The 20,105-nt window shown below is 59.0% G+C and overlaps 2 long non-coding RNA genes and 1 pseudogene across 2 annotated transcripts in view; 2 read left to right on the top strand and 1 right to left on the bottom strand.

The window, feature by feature from the left end:
• Window positions 1-4,865: 4,865 nt before the first annotated feature.
• LOC118717033 lies at window positions 4,866-7,292 on the top strand (annotated as a pseudogene).
• Window positions 7,293-15,410: 8,118 nt separating this feature from the next.
• Window positions 15,411-20,105, bottom strand: part of LOC123652198 — an 11,323-nt gene continuing 6,628 nt past the window's right edge. Inside the window, exon 3 of the long non-coding RNA XR_006741365.1 lies at window positions 15,411-15,422. This is a non-coding gene — a long non-coding RNA (uncharacterized LOC123652198). The remainder of the gene's footprint in view (window positions 15,423-20,105) is intronic.
• On the top strand, window positions 15,953-19,918 carry LOC123652199. The gene is made up of 3 exons (XR_006741368.1): window positions 15,953-16,334; window positions 18,027-18,308; window positions 19,632-19,918. It is a non-coding gene; the product is annotated as an uncharacterized LOC123652199 (long non-coding RNA).

Genomic DNA, 20,105 nt, shown 5'->3' with positions numbered 1-20,105 from the left:
AAGGCTGCCCTCCGTGCAGGCGGCAGAGGGCGGAGGAGCCCGGGAGGAAGCGCCCCCTTATTCCCGGGGCACCTCTCAAGCCCCCAGCGGATGGCCGAGCCCTGCATAGACTTTCCCACAAATGCACACGGATGGCTGAGTTTAACGTGTAAGACGCTGAGAACCGCTAATGATGAAATAGAACAATGGGCAGAAACCGGTGTGGCTCAGTGGATAGAGCATCGGCCTGAGGACTGAAAGGTCCCGGGTTCGATTCCGGTCAAGGGCATGGGCCTTGGTTGCGGGCGCATCCCCAGTGGGGGGCGTGCAGGAGGCAGCTGGTCGCTGACTCTCTCTCGTCGACGTTTCTAACTCTCTTCCTTCCTCTCTGTAAAAAATCAATAAAATATATTTTTAAAATAAAAAAAAAAGAAATAGAACAATGGTCACTGTATGCTGTGCCAGAAGCTATGCAACCGTGACCTCTCCCTGATGATGTGGGTGTGATAAGGAGACAGCCACCAAGGGCCAGATGGGCCGGGAGCGGGGCCTGCTGGCCAAAGGCAGCCTCCCTCCGGGGCCATCACACGGGAGGGCAGGCATGAGCTGGAAACACGAACTATTCCCGGAATTTCCCAAGGCGCAGGGAACGGAAACGGTGGGTCAGCGGGGACCAGGGAGGGGTGAGGTTGGGGTACTCAGTCTAACGGGGAGGTCACGGATTCCATGGCTACTGACGGCGGCGTGTAACTGCAGGTGGCCTCTGGGCGGACAGAGGCTGTCTCTGCGGGCCACTCCCTGGAGAGTGCATGTGGGTGAGGAAGGCAGAGGGAGTGTGTGTGTGTGTGTGTGCGTGTGTGTGCGTGTGTGTGCGTGTAAAACAGAGAATCCAAAGAAAAGTCCTCGGAGAGAAAGGCAGGCACATCGGTGAGGGCGGGGAGGGAAGTTACAATTTGAAAGTGTGGGAGGAGAGGACTTCAGTGTAAAGGCAATAACATTTTTAAAAAACTTTTTTTTAAAATTGATCTCGGAGGAAGGGAAAGGGAGAGAGAAGCGCGGACTGGCTGCCTCCTGCTTTCCAAAGGCAGTCTGGGATTTCTCTTCACACCGGGAATTCTCAGACTGCTGCCGCCCGGGCCAAGCAAAGTTCTCAAAACGCTTTATTGATAAAACAGAACGATGGCTGCACATAAACTTACATCCCTATGTACACTGGTGTTTCTCTCCCTCTCCCTTCCCCTCTGAGATCCCTAGCATATTAAACAAACAAAACAAAACAAAACAAAACTTTCACGGAAACCGGTTTGGCTCAGTGGATAGAGCGCTGGTCCCGGGTCTGATTCCGGTCATGAGCATGTACATTGGTTGCGGGCGCATCCCAGTGGTGGGTGTGCAGGAGGCGGCTGGTCCATGTTTCTCTCTCATCCATGTTCCTAGCTTTCTATCCCTCTCTCCCTTCTTCCTCTCTGTAAAAAAATCAATAAAATATTTTTTTTAAAAAAATAAAAAAATAAACTTTCTTAAAGCCCGGTAAGCATCATGGCAAGTGCACATATGTGGAAATATATACCATTTGATATGTATGCCATTTTGAATAACAATCTTCAAAACTTCATGTCATATTTTCTGAAGGCGTTGACATCATAGATATTTTTACGCCTATAAGGGTCGAGTTTAATGCCAAAAAAAAGGAGCATTTGCAGGGAGTTTTAGTTCATCATTAATAACTGCATCTTTAGGGGGAAATCCCCGTTATTAGTCCATATACCTGCTAACACCGCTTTTGGCTTTGTTATGTCGCCGTCTTGTGGACACATCTGGTATTGCATCGTTTAAACTCCCCCCCCCCCCCCCCCCCCCAGCCATCCCAAAGCAAAACTACAGTAAAGTGACAAGTATAGCACAGAGGCCTGTCTTCAGGAGCAATCTGACATTACCCGTGTGATACCCCGTGACCCCGCACACGTTTTAATTTCTTTTTCTCCCAAATAGCAGGGGCGATTTCCCGTAAACCAGGGCCTCCTCCTGCACAACCACCCGCATCTGGGGTTCCCTCTGATGCGTGTCTGCCCTCCAGTCCTCTGACGGGATTCAATGTGGCCCGTTGTCCCAGGAATGCCCTCGGCAGGCGGCCGGAGACCCCGCCGACACCCCTTCCCTGAGAGGCGCACTTTGCATGGAGTCTTCGCCTCTCCCGGCCCCCCTCCCGGAACCTGTCACAGACTGGAGCGCTTTAACGCTTTGCAGAAGCGGCGGATACTAATGTCTGGAATCGGGGCCCCTGCAGGCTGCAGAGACGGCCCCCAGAAGGCAACCAGAACAGGGACCGAGCCAAGGCGCCCCCGACCTCCGAACCCCAAGAGAAGGGGAGCTGGGGGGACCCCCCTCAGGGGTGGATCAGACCCATGCAAATGCAGTGGGAGCGCTAAGTTAAGGCGGTGGGAACCCTGAGTTAACAGTTAACAGCCCGCAGCCAAGCAGTCTTTCTCTCCGGGCACAGCGATTGCACCTGGCTGCGCCCCTGCAGTGTGGCTCAGTGGTTGAGCTTGGACCTGGGAAGCGGAAGGTCTCAGATCTGATTCCTGGTTCGTTGCCCAGATTGCAGCCGCCACGCCTGGTGTGGGGGTGCAGGAGGCAGCCGATTCTCGCCGTGGATGTGGATCCCCGTCGCTGAAACTAGTGAAAAGGGGTTGTTTTCTCTCAGAGACAAACGCGGTGGCGGCTGTCCGGCTTGCGGGGCTGCGGGCGGGGCAGGCCTGAAAGGGAGGTGGCAGCGGCAGGAGGCCTGGGAGGAGGCACTCCAGGAGGCAGAGGGGGTGGTGTCTCTCTCGGGAGGACCCTGTGCTGGGGCCGCCTGACCGTGGCTGCAGGGTCGCAGGCTGGGGGTGAGGGTTGGAGAGCAGAGTCCCTCCCAAAGGACCCGGCGCTTCAGTGCCTGGTAAGTCCGCCTCCGATTCTCAAGCAAATGTCCTTTTTGTCTCTGTTCTTTGGAGCTTTGAGTGCAGAGGAGACCGTTAGCACCACCGATGCCCTCCGGCCGGTGTGGCTCAGTGGTTGAGCTTTGATCTCTGAACCAGGAGGTGGTGCGGTTCCATTCCCGGTCAGGGCACAAGTCAGGTGGTGGGCTCCATCCCCAGAGTGGGGTTTGCATGTAGCAGCCAATGGATGGTTTTCTCTAATCTTTCGTATGTCTCTGTCTCTCTCTCTCTCCCTCTCCCTTCCCCGCTGAGATACATAACATATTGAAGAAAAACATTTTTTTCTTAAAGCCCGGTAAGCAAAATGGCATGTGCACTTATGTGGATATATATGCAATTTGGTACTTATGCTATTTAGAATAAACAATCTTCAAAACTTCATGTCACATTTTGAAGGCGTTAACATCATAGATATTTTAATGCCAAAAAACGTCGAGTTTAATGCCAAAAAAAGGAGCATTTGCAGGGAGTTTAGTAATACCTGCATCTATGGGGGGGAAAAATCCCCATTATTAGTCCATATACCTGCTAACACCGCTTTTGGGATGTTATGTCGCCGTCTTGTGGACACATCTGGTATTGCACCGCTTAAACTTTTGTGTGCGTTTGTTTTTGCCCAGCCATCCCAAAGCAAAACTACAGTAAAGCGACATGTATAGCACAGAGGCCTCTCTTCACGAGAATTCTGAAATTACCCGTGTGATACTCTGTGACCCCGCACACGTTTTAATTTCTTTTTCTCCCAAAGAGCAGGGGCGATTTCCTGTAAACCAGGGCCTTCTCCTGCACAACCATCCCCTTCGGGGTTCACTCTGGTTCGTGTCTGCCCTCCAGTCCTCTGACGGGATGGCCCTGTGGCCCGTTGTCCCAGGAATGCCCTCGGCAGGCGGCCAGAGAGCCCGTAGACACTCCCTTCCTGTGAGAGGCGCTCTTTGCATGGAGTCTTCGCCTCTCCCGGCCCCCCTCCTGGAACCTGTCACAGACCAGAGCGCTTTAACATTTTCTTGAAGTGGCGGATACTAATGTCTGGAATTTAGGATCCTACAGGCTCCACAGATGCCCCCGAGAATCCAAGCAGAACGGGAGAACGTAGCCAAAGGGCCCTGGATCTCCAAACCGCAAGAGAATTGGATCCCGGCTCCTCCTTTGCTCTGGCCTGGACGCCCAAGAGCGGGCTCTTTAAGCTGGCCTCAGCAATAAACGTTGCTTAGCGACGGGCGCAGAGCACGCTGGGAAATGTAGTAGCAGTGGACCCGGTATACGCCCGGAAGTGCGTCACGACTCGGTCGCGATGAACGCAGGGAAGTGTGGCCGAGTGGCCGCGTTGCATGCCGGGAGGTGCGTCTTACGTTGGACCCTCTGCATTCTGGGAAGTGCGTAATGCGTCAGTCGAAAGGTACGCCGGGAAGTGTGACAGTGCCGCTACGTTGCGTCTCAGCAGGTGCGTCTTGCGTCGGTCGCGTGGCATGCTGGGAAGTGTGTCAAGCTTTGGAGGCAAGGTACTACCGGAAGTGTGGATGTTCGGGAGGCGGGACTAAAAGGGAGGTGCGTCTGGGTGAATGCGGGGCACGCCGGGTAGTGTGGCAGCGTCGATGCGTAACATGCCTGGAGGTGCGTCTTGCGTCGGTCCTGTGGCATGCCGGGAAGCGCGTCTTGCGCCAGTCGAAAGACACGCCGGGAAGTGTGGCAGTGTTACACGTTGCGTGTCAGAAGGTGTGTCTTGCGTCGGTCGCGTGGCATGCTGGGAAGTGCGTCAGGCTTTGGTGAAGAGGAACTACCGGAAGTGCGGCTGTTTGGGAGGAGGGACCAGACGGGAGGCGCGTCTAAGGGAGCGCGGGGCACGCCGGGAAGTGTGTCTGAGGCCGCAGAGGGGACTGTGTGGCGGGAGCTCCGGACGCCGAGGCCGGAGGAGGAGGAGGCGGGATGGCGGAGCGGACGGCGGAGCGGACGGAGCGGGCGGCGCGGTGCTCAGCGCCGTGCGGGGCCGCGAGCCGGGCCTGCGGGGTGAGCGCGGGCAGCGGGCGGCCTCGGGATCCCGGGTGTGCGGGCTGCAGCTTTCAGTCCTGTCGTTCCTCCCGTGGGCTTTCCTCTGTCACAGGATATAAAACCCCTGTCATCGGGAATCCGGGTGCCACCTTGGACCAGTTCGATGCCATTGGTTTTCTGACAGTGAAATCCGGAAACTGGACGGCTTCCCCCTGCTGAGGAGACTGAAGAGCCTCCTGGTGAACAACAGCAGGACATGGTGAGTGTCTGCCGGGCCGGCCATCTGGTTCCCGGTGTGAACTTCAACAAGAACCCCACAGAGAAAATAGTGCAAATCTCCCCTTCCGCCCAGTGCCCTGTTATTCCTTCCCCGATGCTCCCTGTGACCTTGCAGGTGAACATCAGTGGCTCGTCCGCTGCTCTGTGCTCGGGGGTTTGTGGGAACGCCCCGAAGGCCCCGCGTGGACTTGTCTCCCTTGAACTTGACCTTGGCTCTTTGCAGTATTCTCAGGAACCCCGTGACCAACAAGAAGCACTACCGCCTGTACGTCATTTACAAGGCCCCCCGAGTGCGCGAGCTGGACTTCCAGAAGGTGAAGCTCAAGGTAAGTGTGACTGATCGGGAGTCAGCATCCCCTGGGGGGGTTCAGGTTTGATATTGTTATTGGGGTTTTTAAGTGTCTAATGGGCTTTGCTGTCGGTTTGTGATGCTAACGTGGGAAAGGAAACGTTAAGGTTGATGCTTAACCACTGAGCTCGACCGGCAAGGCCCTTGGGGATTTTCTACGGAAACATTGGTACAGACAGTATTTCATAGCCGTGGGTTGGAACCGAACACAAGGGGACCCTGTGGACGTGGCCGCTGCGTGTACAGGATGGCTTAGTAGTTGGAACACGGGTGCGAGGCCCAGGTCTTAGCCTCCCAGCTCTGCCCTCAGTGAATTTCTGAGTCCCCACTTAGCCTTGAATCCTCCTCCTCCTTAAACCTGAGGCGGTAGCAGTGCCAACCTCAAAGGCCGTTGGTGTCGTTTTGTTTTGTTATTAATCTCACCCGAGGATATTTTCCCCTTGGTTTTTAGAGAGTGGAAGGGGGAGAGAGAGAGTGAGAAACATTGATGTGAGAGAGACATGGCAATTGGTTGCCTGACCAGGGCCCGGGGTGGGGATGGAGCCTATAACTAAGATCATGCCCTTGACCGGAATTGACCCCAGGATCCTCCACTCCACAAGCTGATGCTCTAGCCACTGAGCCACACCAACCAGGCCTCCAAGGTCTGTGGGAGGACTCAGCAAGGTGCTTACTTGCAGCACTTGGCACCGGGTCTCCCTCGGCGAGTTCAGGATGAGCGCGGGCGGGCTGGGCACGGGGTGTCAAGTGGAAACTCACAGTGGTGCTCGCTGCCTGGTTGGCTAGACCAGTGGTTGGCAATCTCATGAGTCCACAAGAGCCAAACGTCAACAGTACAACCGTTGAAATTTCTTTTGAGAGCCCATTTTTTTAAAACTTAAACTTCTTCTGACGCCACATTTTTAACATAGACTCGGCCAGGCCGTGGTATTTTGTGGAAGAGCCACACTCAAGGGGCCAAAGAGCCGCATGTGGCTTGCGAGCCGCAGTTTGCTGACCACGGGGCTAGACTGTGGCCGGGCCCCTAGCGAGGCTGGCAGCTGGAAGGGCCGCTGGAGCTGAAGGCGAGTGAGCCGTTCAGAGACGGTGGTTCCCACGGGGTGTCCCGGGCCCTGGGGGTTGTGAGGCCTGAACCTGGCGATATTTGCTCACGTCTCACTTAAGGAAGTCCTTCGTGAACCAGACGCCTCTGCCATCTTTTCCTTTGGGACGTGATCATCCCTTTCAGTCCCTGCCAGCGACAGCTGGTCCCTGACTGGAGACAGGGGCTGCTGGGCGGGTGCCCTGTCCTGGGCTGGCTATCCAGGGCCTCAGCCGGGCACTCATCCCGAGCAGCTCCGTCCCTGAAACCCTGTGCTCCCCCCCCCCGGCTTTGTGTCTCCTCAGGCCCCGGCCACAACGGGGAGGAGAAGGTGGAGGAAGACGCCCACGGCTCCTGAGTGTCTGGGGCCCGGCCGCCGGGGACAAGGTCCTGCCTTGAACGTGGAATGTTGGCGTCAAGCTTCGCCGAAGGCTCCGGCGGCTGCAGTCGTTTCTAATTCACATTCTGAGCTCTCACTGCCTGGTCCTCAGAGCGGAACAGACACCCACTGCCTGCTGCCCGGGCTGTGCGCCCAGTGGTGTGTGTGTGTCTTTAAGCTGGACTAGGCGTCCTTCTGTAAAACCTTTGGATGTTTAAACGTTAATAAAACTGGTGTGAACGGCAGCCGCTGTTTGCTCTCAGCTCTTGCTTTCTCCTGCCCAGGCTGGGTGACGGCCCAGGCACGGAGGGAATGACTGGGGTTTCTCAGGTCTGAGCACACCGTGGACACAATGCCTCTTGCCACTGACCAGAGCAAGCCACCAGGGCCACGCCGGATCAGAGGCCCGGAGGTGCGCTCCCCCTCCTTGAGCCCACAGGGAGGGTAGGGCTGTAAAGAAGGACAAACTGGTATGGCTCAGTGGGTAGATTGCCAGCCCTTGGACTGAAGGGGCCTGGGTTCGATTCCAGTCGAGGGCACATAACTCAGTTGTAGGCCGATCCCAACCCAGAATTGGGCGAGTGCAGGAGGCAAGCAATTGATGTTTTTCTTTGTTTCTCCCCCTCCCTGCCTCTTTAAAATCAATGGAGCCCTAGCCGGTTTGGCTCAGTGAGACTAAGGGGTCCCAAGTTAGATTCCAGCCAAGGGCACATGCCCGGGTTGCAGGCTCCATCCCCAGTAGGGGGCGTGCAGGAGGCAGCCAATGGATGATTCTGTCTCCCTCTCTCCTCTCTGAAATGAAAAAATTAAAAAAAAATTAAAAACAATGGGAAGATGTCCTCGGGTGAGGATTAAACAAAAAAGAGGGGCGAGCCTGGGCCAATCACAGTCTCCCTTGGGCAGTGACATGGATCTGGATGCTACCTTTGCCTGTTTTCGCAAACAGCCCCGGAGCAGCGGTATTGAGCCATCACTCGCTGAAATAACTAAGGTTCTTCTAGGCGAGCGAGGTGACGGCACGCTGGTTAAAGGGACCAGCTAGGCTAGACAGGGAACCACAGAACTGCAACATGCTAGGAACGAGAAACCACCACCCTACGGTGACCAGACGTCCCGCTTTTGGCGGGACAGTCCCAATTTTTAACAACTTGTCCCGATTTTTGAAAATCGGGACTTTTTAAAAACGCCACAGGATGCGGGGCGAGTTTGTTAAAGATCGGGACATCTGGTCACCTGACACCACCCATATATGCTGGTAACGACGCGAACCGTATAGAGTAGAGTTGAATAAGCCATCGTCACACTGCGCACTGTACACTGTAGTCCACAATATAGCACTTCCAGTACTTCGTTCTTGCGGGTGTTTAAAAACACCCTGCAGCCCTAACCAGTTTGGCTCGGTGGATAGAGCGTCGGCCTGCGGACTGAAAGGCTCCAGGTTCGATTCAGGTCAAGGGCATGTGCCTTGGTTGCAGGCACATCCCCGTAGGGGTTGTGCAGGAGGCAGCTGATCAATGTTTCTCTCTCATTGATGTTTCTAACTCTATCCCTCTCTCTTCCTCTCTGTGAAAAATCAATAAAAATATATTTAAAAAAACCACACAAAACACCCTGCAGGCATAAACCAGGGAGTCAGAAGTGCGCTCTCTGGTGGGAGGGAAAGGGTACTGCAGGGTGCGGAACAGGAAGCAGAGCTGTTTGCTGGTGTTTTTATAACCAAACACGACTCGGATGCCCAGGACGTAAAAGGGAAACCCTTAGGGGGTTATTTGGGAAAGACGTTAGCCAGGTTTCCCAATGGATGAGTTAAACTTTCCTTGTGATTTTTTTTTCTTCATTATGTGGACTTTTTATTATATGTATCTGACCCTCCTCAGTAAGCACCAATTTCCCCCCCGTTGCAGCCCTGCCTGCAACGATGAGCAGAATATCGGTCCCGAGGCCATAGATCCGACGTGAGGGCTTATGTGGTGCAAATGCCGTTGATTAACGGGAGTGGAAACGGGCCCACTCGTGTTCCTCCCATGAGGGACTGTTACAGAGACCCATGACAATCAAGGCGGGAGAGTTTGGAGATTCACTTGTCTCACCGCGGTGGGCTTAGAGAAAAAAGATTTCAAATTGTGAGCAAAGGTACAAGCAGAGCTTCCCTTTTTATTAAGGAGCTCTGTGCGATGAGCGGTTATCTCGCTCGCTGCTGTTCTTGAAAACAAACACAGCCAAATGTATGGGCATACCCAGTCTTGGCCTGCAAGGTCAGACGGCTAATTTTATGATCCTCGTTTTACAAGCAGGCTAGAAGGCAAACATTTTTTCAGAATAAGAGGCCGTCTTAGAAAAACAGCAGGAAATTCCAAACAGCGGCTGTTTTTTGTTTTGTTTTGTTTTGTTTTTACAAAATAGGGGTTCTCCTTCTCAGGACTAGTGAGAGCCTCCTCAGACCATCGAACGCTCACACTTCCTTCCAAACCCATTTCTCCGTTCGTTTTATTCTTGCTCCTCCCTGCACTTCCTGTGTGCAGCGCCCAGACTCCTAGGGCCTGGTGCCGGGTGTGCTTTTCCTGAAAACCCTGGAACACACACACAAGAGAAGGTCCTTTTCCACAAGCTCTTGGCCTGTTGTGTGAAGCGGAGGGCTCCGGGGCTGGGACCCTGTGACAGTGTCGCCCTCTTGTGGTTTGTAGCTGTTACTGCTACCAGGGGGGCTCTTTTTGGCCCAAAGAGAGTCCCCTCCGGACCTTTTCCTTCCTGGTCCATCACAGCTGGTTTCTAATGACTGTAAGGTTTGAGGCGCAGGAAACTGACCACCAAGGAGCTTTAAAGTGAAGTTTATTCCCCAGTAATGAGCGGGACTCATTACGGAGGTAGAGAAGTCAGAATGGAAGGAGTCGGGAGGGGGGATGGACCCAGCCGGGCTGCCGCCTGGACGTGGAGGATCAGCAGCACGTGACTGGTCTGGGGGTCTTTTTAAGGGAGGAACAGGAGAGGGTTGGACCCAGGGCAGAACAGGAAGGGGTGGGCTCCAGGACACTTTGGCAGGCGCTGATTGATGGCTCAATGTCTTGGAGATGTCTCTGTGACAGGTGCCAGTAATGTCATAACTCCGCCCACCAGTTGGGAGGAGGAAGACCCTTATAATGACCGCCGTTACCAGCATGCCCCAGGGTGACATCGCGGTCCCCGAGTTTTGGGGACCCTGTTGGAGGCGAGGATTTGAACTGCAAACGGTCAGCTAGGATCTCGAAAGGGAATGAGCCAGCGGCGAGGCAGGGCTAGAGGCTCGGGGGTAAGCGGCAGTCCGGATGGTCCCGGTGCCCAAATAAGGTCTGAGAGCCGTGGCTCCTGGCTCTCGGGTGGGAAACGGGTCGGTGTCCCCAGCAGACTGACCGGGAATGTTCGGACCGGAACCCGGATCCTCTGACCGCCGCGGTGGAAGAAGGAAGCCGCAGGCAGAAGGTGGCCGGGCCACGGTGGCGGTTTATTGAAGAGCAAGCACAGACTCCCCCGAGGGGAGAGGGGAAGGGGCCCACGGAGCTCCTTTTCCCTGCGGCTTGTTCATGGCCGTCCCGGCTAGCACCGCGGGTTTGGCACATCCCGGTGAATACCGCAGAGCCCGCGGTATGCACGGGCACACCTTGTAAAGGCCGCAGGGCCTTGTGCCTTGGTGTCCCCTCTGATGGGTCACTGTATCCTCGGGTTGGTTACTATGGAAACTCCTGAGCCCAAAGGTCCAACCTCACATGGGACAGGTGAGGTTCTCCCCGCTCCGCCCTTATTGTTTCCCTCTTCCCCCTGGGCTTCCTCCTTCTCCTCCTGGAGGAGGGGCTCCATCCCCGGATTTAGTAAACTCAGGCCTTTTGCAGGTCCCAGCGGCCTCATTCTATGGAAATGCACCTGTTGCAGCTGTTCAGCTCCCCCATTCGATAGAAATAGACCTTCTGCTGCTCTGCAGCCCTGTGCTTCCTCCTTGGTCCCCGTAATTTCTAAACTTCCCTAAGCCTGTCCTGTGTTTCAAGCGGAACAGCGTCAGGCAGTGTACGCGGGCCGCAAGGGTCCCGGGTGCCGGTGGGGAGCATTCCGTCCCCTTGCGACGGAATGCTCACGCTGCAGGGGCGGCGAGGCCCTCTGCACAGAAGTTGGCGGGAGGGGAGGGGTGGCCCACGTTTTCTCTGCTGCTCTCAAAAGGCTCCCTTTCATCTGTCTGCGCTCATGTGAACTGTGGGTGGCAAGATTGTCCGCGCACATTGCCTGTGTGCCCCCGAGAAAGACCCCAGGGCCCCCACACCTGCCTCAGGGCAAAGGGAAGGGCAGTCCCAAAGGGAACGTGCCTTTATGGCCGCTTGAGTGCACAAGTCCCATCTGGGCCTGGGAGCCAGCTGCTGCCGGACACAGCGGGGCCACGGGAGGAGATGATCCCCAACCAGCAGCATCTGTTTCCTTCTCGCCGGCGCCTGGGGTTCGAGGCAGTTTCCGGGAACTGTTTCACCTACTTCAGTGAGGAACAGGCATGTTTGCTGAATGGGAAACGGGGACATGGGCCCCTTCCTGTCCCCCCCCCCCATTCCCACCCCATGGGGGTACAGTGAGGCCACCAGTGATGTGTAAGCAGGCTGTGAGGCCGTGGGAGCCTGGCCGGCTCCTTGGACTAAGAAAGGCCACGGAGAAACCGCTTCTGGGCGTGAGTCGGCATGGTCGCCGCTTGCCCCAGGACACAGCTCCTCAGTCCCCCACGGGCCCTGCCGGGCTTGTCTTCTGTCTCCTATAGAGCCTCGCTGTGGGGAGTCTGGGCTGCGGCAAAACAACGGCACCGGCGCCGGCAGGCGGTCCCCGGTGCGACCCATGTGCAGGCCGTGTGGGACACGGAGGAAAACGTGGGTGCAAAGGTAAGTCCTGCTAGGAACACACATGTCTCGCAGCCGGTGCTCTGGGCTCTTTGCCTGATACGTGCCATGGCCGAGTGCATTTCGTGTCTACATGTTTAGTGACATGAAAGCAACCGCTGCAGGTAGGAGGGGGTGAGCATTCGGAGTAGGTGAGGAGCTCTGGGGTCTTGGGCTGGAGGACAGGTCAGACCCAAGCCACCTCTGCTTCCTTCCTCTGTCAAATGTCCTGAGAGCGAACCTGACAGAGCCTCAGGGACTCCACGGAGAACTGTGGTCCCCTGTTTGAGCCACGTGTGCCACCAGGGTCCAGCCAGGGGATAGGCCCCTCGCCGGGTGTATCGACCAGAGAGGATTTTTAACTCAGCCAAGTAAGGTAGGAAAGGGCAAGTGGGGAGAAAGCACAAGGTTGCCAGGTCTGATTGGGTGACATGTAGCTCCCCGCCACCTGTGAACGCTGTCCCCAAGGACGGGGTCCCGGCACACTGGGCCCCCTGTCGGGTTAGTGGCTTCTGCACCCAAGTGTCTCTGGGAAGGTGTGATCCGGCTCGGCCTGCTGGTCTGCGGGCAAGGAGCCCGGCTGTTAGATCCCTAAAGGCAAAGCACAAGAACAAAAAGAGGCAGAGAGAAAATGAAGACGATCAGAGCGTGTTTTCCGTGTTAGGACCCGGTTTCAGTTGTAGACTACAACCCGCCCCGGCCATGGCAGTCCCTTGAGGACTTGCAAAGCTTCGGCTTGGCGGTCAGTCCCCGCCCGGGGGGCAGCTAAGTCCTCCCTGAGAGCGTGCTCGCGTGTCCCGGGAGCTCCCACGTGCTCCTGGGGCCCCAGGAAGTCACGTGGGGAGTCTGTCCCCCCTCCCGGCAGCTTCCTGGAAAAAAAACCAATTCCAAATGGGCCTTCTGCGGCCAGGGTCTCGCCATGCCGGCCTGGAGGTCTCTGCTGGTCGCCTTGGGCCTTGCTGGAGACTCCCCCCCCCCCCCCCACGTTCGAGCCGGACGCGAGACGCTCCGAGGTGAACGAGATGAATTTGGGGGTCTTGGGGGGCAGCGGTGGTCTCTCGACCCCGCCCCTGCCCCCGCCCCTTCAGATGCACCTTTGTTTGACTTTTATCCCATCGGCAGTCGCTACCTTGCCGTCACTTTTCTATAGCTCCGGAGCCAGGTAAGGGCTAAAATTTGATCTCGATGCCCGAGGCAGAGTTCCAGGAGCCCGGAGGCGATATCCGATTGCCCCCGGTTACTCTCCGTTTCAAAAATTCATCCCGTTCTTGGGAGATTGTACCACCAGATATATAAGGTGTGTGCGCCTCAGGGCGATTCCTGGCTGAGATGTGAGTGCCCTGGGGGCCGGGGGCCAGCACCTCCGGGGTCCGCCCCGGGTGCTGCTTATCCCCAGGGCTCGCCCGCTCCTGGGAGCGCCCATGGGCCGGTCCGTAGGGAGCCGCAGGAGCCCACCCGGCCGTGGGGAGGGCCTCCGACCTCCCGGGTCTGCCTGCTCGGTCTGCCGTGGGGGCCGAGTTGGGTGCCGGCCCGCGGGTCTGCCTGCTCGCTCGTGGAAGCGCCCGAGGGCCGCGTCCAAGGAGCCGCAGAGCCCACAAGGCCGTGGGGGCCGAGTTGGGTGCCGGCCCGCGGTTCGAGACTGCTCGCTCGTGGGAGCGCCCGAAGGCCGCGTCCAAGGAGCCGCAGAGCCCACAAGGCCGTGGGGGGGCCTCCGACCTCCCGGGTCTGCCTGCTCGGTCTGCCGTGGGGGCCGAGTTGGGTGCCGGACCGGGGTTCGAGACTGCTCGCTCGTGGAAGCGCCCGAAGGCCGCGTCCAAGGAGCCGCAGAGCCCACAAGGCCGTGGGGGCCGAGTTGGGTGCCGGACCGGGGTTCGAGACTGCTCGCTCGTGGAAGCGCCCGAAGGCCGCGTCCAAGGGGCCGCAGAGCCCACAGGGCCGTGGGGGCCGAGTTGGGTGCCGGCTCGCGGGTCTGCCTGCTTGCTCGTGGAAGCGCCCGAGGGCCGCGTCCAAGGAGCCGCAGAGCCCACAAGGCCGTGGGGGCCGAGTTGGGTGCCGGACCGGGGTTCGAGACTGCTCGCTCGTGGAAGCTCCCGAGGGCCGCGTCCAAGGAGCCGCAGAGCCCACAGGGCCGGGGGGGCCGAGTTGGGTGCCGGCCCGCGGTTCTAGACTGCTCGCTCGTGGAAGCGCCCGAGGGCCCCGCCCCGTCCTAGAAGCCGCAGAGCCCACAAGGCCGTGGGGGGGCCTCCGACCTCCCGGGTCTGCCTGCTCGGTCTGCCGTGGGGGCCGAGTTGGGTGCCGGCCCGCGGGTCTGCCTGCTCGCTCGTGGAAGCGCCCGAGGGCCGCGTCCAAGGAGCCGCAGAGCCCACAGGGCCGTGGGGGCCGAGTTGGGTGCCGGCCCGCGGGTCTGCCTGCTCGCTCGTGGAAACGCCCGAGGGCCGCGTCCAAGGAGCCGCAGAGCCCACAAGGCCGTGGGGGCCGAGTTGGGTGCCGGCCCGCGGTTCGAGACTGCTCGCTCGTGGGAGCGCCCGAGGGCCTCGTCCAAGGAGCCGCAGAGCCCACAAGGCCGTGGGGGGGCCTCCGACCTCCCGGGTCTGCCTGCTCGGTCTGCCGTGGGGGCCGAGTTGGTTGCCGGCCCGCTGGTCTGCCTGCTCGCTCGTGGAAGTGCCCGAGGGCCGCGTCCAAGGAGCCGCAGAGCCCACAAGGCCGTGGGGGCCGAGTTGGGTGCCGGACCGGGGTTCGAGACTGCTCGCTCGTGGAAGCGCCCGAAGGCCGCGTCCAAGGAGCCGCAGAGCCCACAGGGCCGTGGGGGCCGAGTTGGGTGCCGGCTCGCGGGTCTGCCTGCTCGCTCGTGGAAGCGCCCGAGGGCCGCGTCCAAGGAGCCGCAGAGCCCACAAGGCCGTGGGGGCCGAGTTGGGTGCCGGACCGGGGGTCGAGCCTGCTCGCTCGTGGAAGCTCCCGAGGGCCGCGTCCAAGGAGCCGCAGAGCCCACAAGGCCGTGGGGGCCGAGTTGGGTGCCGGACCGGGGTTCGAGACTGCTCGCTCGTGGAAGCGCCCGAAGGCCGCGTCCAAGGAGCCGCAGAGCCCACAGGGCCGTGGGGGCCGAGTTGGGTGCCGGCTCGCGGGTCTGCCTGCTCGCTCGTGGAAGCGCCCGAGGGCCGCGTCCAAGGAGCCGCAGAGCCCACAAGGCCGTGGGGGCCGCGTTGGCGCCCACCCGAGGGTCTGTAGCGATATGCCCAGTTGCTCTTAAGGAGCCTTTCATGATTAAGGCGGCTTCATTGGTTCATTCTGAGATTTGGTATCCCCAGGGCTGTGGGGTTGTTTTGGCAAATGGCTGTCATAGCAGCGCCCTCAGGAGCCCCCTTGGGGGGGGCTCCTTGGAGAACCGGAGGGGAAGGGTGCCGTGCTGCTACGAAATGGGGCCGGCGTGGACCCTGCAGGGAACGAGTGGAGGGCATTGGCAGGCTTGTCCACGGACACTGGGTGCCGGTCATCTGGTGAGGCTTTTCTGGGGCTTGTTACCGAGGTGGGGGCCGGCCCACGGTATACTCGGAACGCGTGTAGGACGCTGCGGTCCTCCGGAGGCGCGCTCCTTCATGGAATTTCCCTGGGATCCGGGGATGGCGCGGAGGTGTAAGGGGCTAGGGCCCCAGTGCCTGAGAGAGCCCCAGGGGTCGCTGCTGGGTCTCGGTGCTTACGTGTAGTGGGAAGCTTGTGCTTTTACAGGGAGATGGGCCTTTGCTTTAAGCAATTCCCGACCCAAGCGTGTGTGGCTGGCCCAGCCCAGGAGGGCAAACCAGGTCTTGTGGACACAGGGATTCCGTGTGTGGTTCAGCCCTGCCACCGGCTGCAGAGCGCGGGATCGGCCTTTTCTGGCCTGAAGGGGAGAAGGGCGAGCTCCCTAGAGTTGATCGCAAACGAATTGGTTGGCTCTCTGGGCGCAGGGCTCGGGCTTGTACTGGCCCACTGGCCTGCCTCTGCCCTTGCCTCTGAGGCGGCCCACGCGGGGCCTGGCATTCATTCGTTCTCCCGGGGGCCCTTGTGTGCAACCTGGTGCGGCTTAGCAAGCCCCACCTGGCGGGCTCCGCTCCGCTCCGCAGGTGTCTTCAACCTCTTCCTCGGGCTGCCGCCCCACTCTCGCGAGAGAAAAGCGTTGTGAGGCTCACGCTCCGATTTCCGCTTGCCGCGTCCCGGAAGGCTATTCGCGCAGAGGGCGGGCGCCTTTGCTGTGCGGTTGACACTCGTTCTCCGTGTTGCAGGCCGTGCAAGACACGCTCGGAGGCTTGACGGGTTTGGGCACCTCCTTTGCGGCCGGCTTGTGCGCCCTTGGGGCCCCGTGGAGCAAAAGGCGTGGGGCTGTGGCTCGCACGCGGGTGTTAGGCCAGGTGCTTGTGGTCCCTTTGTTTCCTCCCTGGGGGAGGTGGAGGTAAGTGTGGCGGCGCAGATGAAGGGGGGCAGCAGCCACAGACGCCCGTGCTCCGAGGGGAACTGGACCCCGGCTGTTCCACGCCCGGGGGGGGGAGGCCCACCCGGTTAGAGGTGTGTGGAAAGGCAATTTGAAGTTGTATGGGAAAGGCGACCTGGGGAGAGAGGCCGTGGAGAGTGGTGTTTTCTGGGCTTTCCTGGGGCTCATTTGTTGGGCCTAGGAGACAAGTCCCCGGTGAGGCTCATAGAAGGGCACCGCGGTAGTAGCGGTTTGTCAAAGCCCACAAGCAGACACGGGCAGACCCCTGCGGGTGCTGGTGGTCGAGGGTCCCTGGCGGTTGGGTGCCAGCTTCCTCAAGCCTACGGGGGCCGGCACAAGCGGTGAAGGGAACCCAAGGAGTTAGGGGTTTGTGCCACCAGGTTAGGTTAGTAGGAGAACCCTGCGCTCGGTGGCTGGCGGCCAGCTTGGCGTTCTGTGGGTTGGACCACGCCTCGGTCAAACGTTGTGCCTCGTTGATCCCACTTTGCTCGCCCCCTCCTCGGGGCTGCTTGCGGGCTCCGGTGCCCGAAGGCGGGTGAGTGCGGTGCTCACCCGTGTGAAGCTTTGCGGCTTCGTTGGCTTGGTCTTAGGCTTTTTCCCCCCTGCGAAGCTGTCCCACATTTCCATCTTCCCCGTTTCTCTTCCCCCGAAGCAGCAGCGGGTGAGGGGAGAACGTGGGAGGAGCGTGGGGGGTGGCTAAAGGGGGAGTGGTGGGTAGGGTGGGTGGCTTTCTGGGGTCGACCAGATAGCCCATCCCGAGCTGGGGTTGACCAGATGTCCCAACGAAATCGGGTCGACCAGATGGCCCAACGAAAATCGGGTCGCCCAGATGGCCCAGCGAAATCCGGCTGCGAGAACGGGGGAAGCGTCCGGGGCTGGTGGGCGACCCCTGCAGGGCTCTCCCGAGCCCCGTTCTGGAGGAAAAAGGGCCGGCTCCGGCCTTAGATATCCCTCCGCCGCACCAGGTCTTCCAGCAGGCCCCAGGGCGGCCAACACGGCCGCTCCCAAGTGACATCTAACCGCGGAGGGATTTTTTTGTTTTGTTCCTTTTTTCCCAGAGATGACAGTCAGTCCAAGCAAAAGCGGCCCCCCAACTGCACGCACACACGCCCGGGGCTCCCCGGGGACGTCCGTCCGTGCCGTGGGCAGGTCGCAGTTGGTCACAAACGGCATTTCTCACCTCCAGGCCCGTTTCTGCATGTACGCACGCCCCAGTGGGAAGAGCAGAAACGGGCCTGGAGGTGAGAAATGCCGTTTGTGACCAACTGCGACCTGCCCACGGCACGGACGGACGTCCCCGGGGAGCCCCGGGCGTGTGTGCGTGCAGTTGGGGGGCCGCTTTTGCCTGGACTGACTGGCATTCCCGGAAAAAGAAAACCCCCTCCGCGGCTGTCAGTCACTTCTGGGGCCTGCTGGAAGACCTGGTGCGGCGGAGGAGGGATGTCTAACCTTGGAGCCGGCCTTTCCCCCCCCCCCCAAAAACGCGCCTCGGGAGAGCTCTGGGTCACCCACTACCCCCGGACGCTTCCCCCGTTCTGGCGGCCACATTTTGTTGGGCCATCTGGTCGACTCGATTTTGTTGGGCCATCTGGTCAACCCCAGCAAGCTAGCTGCACTTTTTACAACTTTTTTCTTTCTTTTTTCCTTTACTAGGGGCCAAATACACGACCTCGTGTATCTTGAAAGGGATTGGGGGCTGCAAGGTCACCCCAGGCCAGTCTGCTGGCAGCCCCACTCCCACCGGCACAGAGCAGAGCGATTGGGGCCACCAGCAAGCGGTGCGAGTGGCAGCTACTGCCCCAGTTGCCCCGCAGGAGCGAGCAGGAGGAGGTGGAGAAACCCTCAGGAGCACCGGGGCCAGCGGCCGGCACTGGCAGCGGGGGCGAATGACAGAGACCAGCACCCCAAGCTGGGCGGGTGCCCCTGAGTACCAAGGTAGGTTTTGGGTGTTTTTTAGTGTGTGTTGCAAGTACTAGGCTTCTCAAATTCACAGCCAAGGGGCCACAGGCCTTGGACACCCCCTGCCTCCAAGGGGGTCAGAGATCCCCTAATGCTCTCCTTGTGCCATTTCCTATGGGAGGGCGGGGGGGGGGGGGTGTAAATCCTCTTGGAGGAATGTCTTTTAGTTCTTTTTGCTTTTCCCTACTTCTCTAATGCCTGCCTTCCCCAAGTCTGTAAGCCTTGGGGACCCCCCTTCCCCCAGCATGATTTCTTTTTAACCTATATGCTTCAAGCAATTAGTCCGAGAAAAGGGCTAGTGCCAACTGGTGGGTTACCGGCACCTGGGCAGCCTCGTTCCGGGTTCCAGGCGAGCCGGGTGGAGCCTCTGCGCTGGAAGGAAGAGGCAGGTCAGCCTGCATTTCCTTTGGTCGGGACGCACTGGCTCACAGCTCGTCCTCCATCCTCGGTACTTCCTTTCCCTCCCCTAGGGCCCCCGACAAACCTTTCAAAAGCCATCTCAGCCCTGGGCGAAACCCAACAGCCTGTCCCTGCTCTCTCCTTCAGTCCCCTAAAGAGACGCCCCAGCAGGCCGGGCCATGTGAGACCCACAGCTTGACAGGGAATGTGTGCTCCGTCAGGACACATGACAGCCGCCACGTGCACACGGTGGCTGAAATGCTGCCGGGAGAGCCACTCACAAGCAAAAATCCAAGCCCAAGACATTTCTTGAAACCCCTTCCTGGCTCCCCCATAACAAATCGCACAGGAGAGCTTGCCCTCAGCTGAAAAGACGCTGCCAAAAACCCCTGACTCCGGGACTCGCCCCCATGCACAGTGTTTCCCCGTTAAACCTCAGACCCTGTGGGTGGCTGAGGAACCCTACCTGTCGTAGTTTCTCTTGTGCCTTTCCTACTTGGGCATCTAATTCTTCCCGCATCTTGAGGCGCGGGGAGAGAAGAATGGGGAAGGAAGGTAAAGCACCCTGTGTGCCTCGGAACTCTCCAGAGTCCACTCGATTCCAAACACGTGGGACATCCCCCCCCCCCCCATTTTCTGGCCGATTCCGGGGGAGATGGCTGCCCCACGGCGCCAGAAACTCCCAGAGATGCCTATTTCTGCCACCTTCCCCCCCCCCCCCCACGCCCCCCCAGTTGCAAATCCAGAGACACCTGGAGAGGCCTGAGCCCTGAAATGCAAGTGCTCTGACGGCACGCTCGGCTGTCAGTCCACCCGGTGCCCAGGTTGACCAGAATTCCAGAAGACAGCCCGGAAAGATCACGTCTTCTGACACTTTGTCCTTCCTTGTTGCCCACACAGCCAACAAGCCAAGAGACTGACTGGGCGTGCAGGCCCACGGCCCACGGGGAAGGAGAAGGAGAAGGCTTACGGAATTTCAGGACATCTGCTCCCCCCCCCCCCAACCTCAGGAACCATGGTGACTCCGATGCATGAGCACGTGTGTTTGATGCTGCTGCTATGGAAACGGTAGCATCGGGTCTGATGGGTGAGAAGGCCACCCTTTCAGAGGCAAGGATTGTGAAAACCAATGAGCGCCTGGTGATGAATCAGAATAGAGGGAGTGGGAAGACCTAACCGACCCACACGCGGGTTTTCCTGCTCCACTCACTCACCACTCACTCCAGGCCTGAGGTCACTCGGGGCTAATCCTCCTCCGGGAAGCACCTCTGCCCCCGGAAAACCGATCGCGTGTTCGTTGCCCGTTCCGTTCTGGAAGCTTAAAAGTGGTTTTTTTTTTTTTCAGTCCCTAACACCATAAGCCAATTCCCATCC

This window comes from Pipistrellus kuhlii, unplaced genomic scaffold (genome assembly GCF_014108245.1).
Source record: "Pipistrellus kuhlii isolate mPipKuh1 unplaced genomic scaffold, mPipKuh1.p scaffold_m20_p_128, whole genome shotgun sequence".
Classification (NCBI taxonomy): Eukaryota; Metazoa; Chordata; class Mammalia; order Chiroptera; family Vespertilionidae; genus Pipistrellus; species Pipistrellus kuhlii.
The sequence above is the reverse complement of the archived record's forward strand: the minus strand, read 5'-3'. Positions and strand labels throughout refer to the sequence as shown.